Genomic DNA, 4883 nt, shown 5'->3' on the forward strand with positions numbered 1-4883 from the left:
GCTGAGACCTTTTCTTCCTTTTATAAAAAATCAATAAAAATTGTTTTGAAGGTTTAAGCACGTGTGTGATCGCACGCATCGTCCTCGTGCTGAGAACCTTTTCTTTTTCTTACATAAAAATTACAAAAATATCAAAACATCCTTTCTCAAACAAACAATCAACCTTTCAGCCAGAACTACGTGATCCTTGATTCTCCATCCAAAGTGGAGATACNTAGGAGCAAGGCTAGTCCTTGTCAGGCTCTTTTTCCCAAAAATCCAAATTTTCCAAACAAACTTTTCAAACAATTCTCCAAACAAATTTTCCAAATGGTTTCCGAAAGAACTACGTAACCCTGATTTCTCATTTTGAATGAGAATGCGTAGGAGCAAGGTCAATCCTTGTCGGGCCCAAAAAAAAATAAAAAAATATTCTTGTTTCTTGTTGTTCTTGGGATAGTTAAACATTTTGCAAACCACATTTTTATTCGCGCATTTAATTAAAGGTACTGCCTTTGGGCAGGCGTTGTAGGGTGATAACACCTTCCCTACGCGTAACCGACTCCCGAATCGAATCTTTGGTTTTCATAGACCAAGCCTTATTCTTTTTTATGGTTTTTTCCATAGTTTTCCATAATAAACTATGGTGGCGACTCCAAAACTTTTTCAAATTAATTTTATCTTTTTGGATCGTCGTCCCGTCGTGATTTTGGTTGCGACAACAGTGTTTATGCTTGATCAGATAAAATGTCTGCTTCATCTTCTTCTTGCAAATGCTTGGGTTTGGGGTTTAAACAGAGTTGTGACAGTGTGAACAGGCTGGGTCTAAAACCCACTTGCTTTTGTGGTGAGAATGCCTGCAAGGTGGAGGCCGTGCCTGTGGGATCATAGTTGTTAACCACAACAGCGACATTCCCTGTGGCCAAAGAAAAAGAAAGAAATTGTTTTAAGACTTTTCTCTCCTTCTCATAAATCATTGTCATCATCAAATTCTGAACAGCATAAAAGGTTTATGTTCGAAGAGATTCGAACAGAATAAGAGGGTTTAGCAATTGACCTTAAGGAATTTAAGTGACGAGCTTTGCCTTCTCTTTCAGAAAATACCCAAATGCCCTACACCTTAGTCCCCAAAAAAACATATGGTGTGAATATCTCTTTCCACTGTCATTTTTAAGAATTAAAGCCCTTTTGTAAGACAACTTTCTAATTAATCCGCTAATTCTTTTATCAGGAATTTGCTCACTCGTGTTCAGTACTCTCATATTGCAGAATTAAAGAGCAAGCTCCAAAAATGAATTATTAAAGTAAAAACCCTAGAAGAAAAACAATACCATAAAACAGATGACAGAACCTAAGGCAACAGTGGGGAATCGACCCAGATAAGAATCAGCAACGAAAGCACCCACCACAGGGGTGAAATTGCTGGTAGCAGATGACAAGAGAAGTATTTGGGTTGCTTTGGCAAGGTGAAGCTTGTAACTTACCATCAAGAACCATTGAATAACCTCCTTCAAAGCCCTCCACGTGATGATTGTCTTCGTCTACTTCTTCTTCTTTCCAAATGCAATCTCCAATTTTCACTCACTTCCCAGATTAAATCCCTAGCTCACCAGATTGAAATCCCTAATCCCCTAATGCAACTTAAAGTTAAATCACTTTATAGAAATATCTGTGTCATAAACGATTTTTTTAAAATATAAATTCCACGTAATGCAATCACTTAAAGTAATCCATTAATGTTTGATACAGCTCAGCACAATTAGACGTCGTCAGTGGGAAATTAACGGAGAGGGCTTTATTGCCTCAAATTAACAAATATTTGGATGCAATTGGGACAAAAAAAACATGAGGACCCAGTTGAGAATTGGGCACAAATATGAGGATCAAAACATATATTTAACCTTTATTTTAAAACTCTAATTCTACCTCATTTATTCACTGCATCGTTGCATCCCCACCCCCACATCTCACGGATTTTGTCCTTTCTTCCTCATTTCTGTTTGAGTTCCTCTCTTTTCTTCTTCATTCCCTTTCATTTTCGTTCATTATTCTCTCCACCATTTTCTTTTTGGGTTTCATTGCTTTCATTGGTTGTTGATTCCTGGTGTGGAGGAACGTTGAGGAGCGTCGATCCAGGTTTCGTTGCTGCTTGTTTTCATCTTGATCTAGGTTGGTTTTCTTCACCACTCTTTTGTAGCTTTGTTTACATGTCAGTTAGTTTAATTTGCATGTGTATTTAGGTTGTATTATTGTTTGTTTGCTTTGAATATGTGCTATGTTGTTGTTGTTATTGATTCATGCATTGTATATGCCGCTGTTTGTTTAGTTTTTGCTTTGAACAAAGCCCGTGAAGGCCATAATGGAAATGGGATATTCGTTGGACCTTCTACGGATATAGGTATATGTTGAAGGCCCAACGGATATCCCACTTCCGTTGTGGCTTTCGGGTTCTCTACGGATATAGGTATATGTTAAAAACAATGGATGAAGGCCTCAACGGAAATGGGAGATCCGTTGGGCCTTCAACAGATACCAATATCCGTTAACGGATATGGACATCCGTTGAAGGCCTAACCGATCTCCCATTTTTATTAAGGCCTTCATCCATTTTTTAACGTTTTAGATTATTAATTTAATAATTTATAAAATTTTCTATTTATAGTTTTTAAATGAATTGTTTAAGTTTTAATTAATTACGTAAATATTTTGTATATTTAAATTATTTTTATTTGTTGAATTAAATATTATTAATTTAATATAACAGTTACATGAGAGAAGAAGATGAAGAGCAATTTGATTTCTATAGAAGTGATGGAGTGTGAAGATGCATTCATATAGTGATGGGGATCATTAATGAATTATTAATGAAATAGTTGGATGTTAGTGAAAGTTAAAATATTTAACCACCATAAATAAATAAATATTACAGAAAGATAAAACAGGAATGAGGAAGTGGAGAGAACAATATGTGGTGGTGAGGAAAGTAACATTTGGAGACATTCTAGAAGTGAAGAAATAATGTTTTCTTCACAATGGAATAACCAACACACTTAGAGCAAAAGTAAGAGTAAAGTAAAAGTTGCTTCAACATAATATTAAATACCTATTATGTATTGAGTTATAGGCCACAAATGTCAACTACCATGAATGGCAACACCAAGAGACTCTCCTAATTCTTCTCCTTACATTTGTCTCAAAATCCTAACAATCTTCTATTATACCTCCTTCTTTGTAATTGCCTATCATGGATGACCTTCTCTTCCACCTTCTTCAATTGGCTCTCCAAATTCTATTTCTTTTCTCCATCTTATCTCTATAGGGTCAGAGGAAAATAGATTCTTTTTTTCAGCTTGCAACACACCTAACCAAAAGAATTATGGACATTCTTTTGAATTACGGTTTTATTTACTTTCTATTATAATATTTTATATATTATATATATCAAAGTTATATTATATATCGTATAGATTTTATTTAATTATTATTATCCTATTCTAGTCATATATATATATATATATATATATATTTTAATATTATACATTAACCGTTCATTCATTTCATATTTTCATTTTTATTTTATTTTAAATTAATAGTTCTTATTTAAAGTAATATTGCATATCACAATATAAATAAAATCCTAAGTAAAAAATAATTTATAAATTTATAAACTTGAGTTATTCATAATTAACCTACATAATAAATTTATATGGATAAATAGTTAATTTAATATAATAAGTATTGAAATATTTCTTCTTTAGTATAATAAAAATAATAATCTTATAGTATAAAAAGTTTCGTACTGTTAATTTTGTTTTAACTTTGTTAATAATTCACATAATCATGAGTACACATTTAGTCTGTGATAATTTATATAAAAGAAGAGTTAACATTAATATTGAACCTTATAAATGTAAAATACTTAATAGTTCTCTTTGAGATTAACTGCATATTAACTCTACCTTAAATAACAAACATAAAACTATATATTTAACTTAAGTATAATATAATTTTAAAATTCGATTAAAAAATATTTTCATTATTGAATTAAAAGTATAGCTAATAAATTAATATATGAATTATTTAAATTGAATTGGTAAATAGTTGGATGTGAAGCTCAAGCTATCATGATATATAGCTTTTAATTCGATGCATACATAATTTCTTATTGAATGAAAAAAAAATGAAAAAAAAGTGGACCTAACCTTCTTAGATTTCTCATGTTGGTACATGATAATTTGAGTTAACAAAGTTAACGGTTCAAGTCAAATAAATTCACTAATAACTGTGTTCAAATAAAGTTTCTTGTTACATGATAATTTTATTTTTTATATTTATAAAACAGTTTGTAAAATGACATTTGATTTTACTTATTAACATTAAACTTATCTTATTATATTAGGATCTCTAATACGAAATATATATATTTCAAGTGTATACTAGATATTAACGGTGGTTTGATAACGGTTTTAATAGGTAGTATCATAGACTTAACAAATAACATAATAGATTTTGAAATGCTGGGACCATCGGTCGGATATATCAGAACATGCACTAGGGATCGCCGATCAGGTAGGGCGGTCGATGATCACATGATAGAAATGATTATAAACGTCACTAGACAAGAAGAACGGTCGGTCATCTGAGGCATGGGTGACCGGTCGTTCGGATAGGGAAACCAGTAAATTAAGAGTGAGTTTAACTAAGCTAACTACTTGATTAAGGTTATTGGCTGTGATTAGGCCCTGATTAGGGTCGTCCTAATCTCAGGCCCACAACCGACACTATAAATAGAGGTCAAGGGTACCAGGTAAGTAGGTTCATTTATTGCACATTTAATCTTGAGCTCAGATAACCGATTGGACTATTGAACTAACTTAAGCATCGGAGTGCCTTTGGCAGGTACC

Source organism: Vigna radiata, chromosome 10 (assembly GCF_000741045.1).
Source record: "Vigna radiata var. radiata cultivar VC1973A chromosome 10, Vradiata_ver6, whole genome shotgun sequence".
In the NCBI taxonomy this organism is placed as follows: domain Eukaryota; kingdom Viridiplantae; phylum Streptophyta; class Magnoliopsida; order Fabales; family Fabaceae; genus Vigna; species Vigna radiata.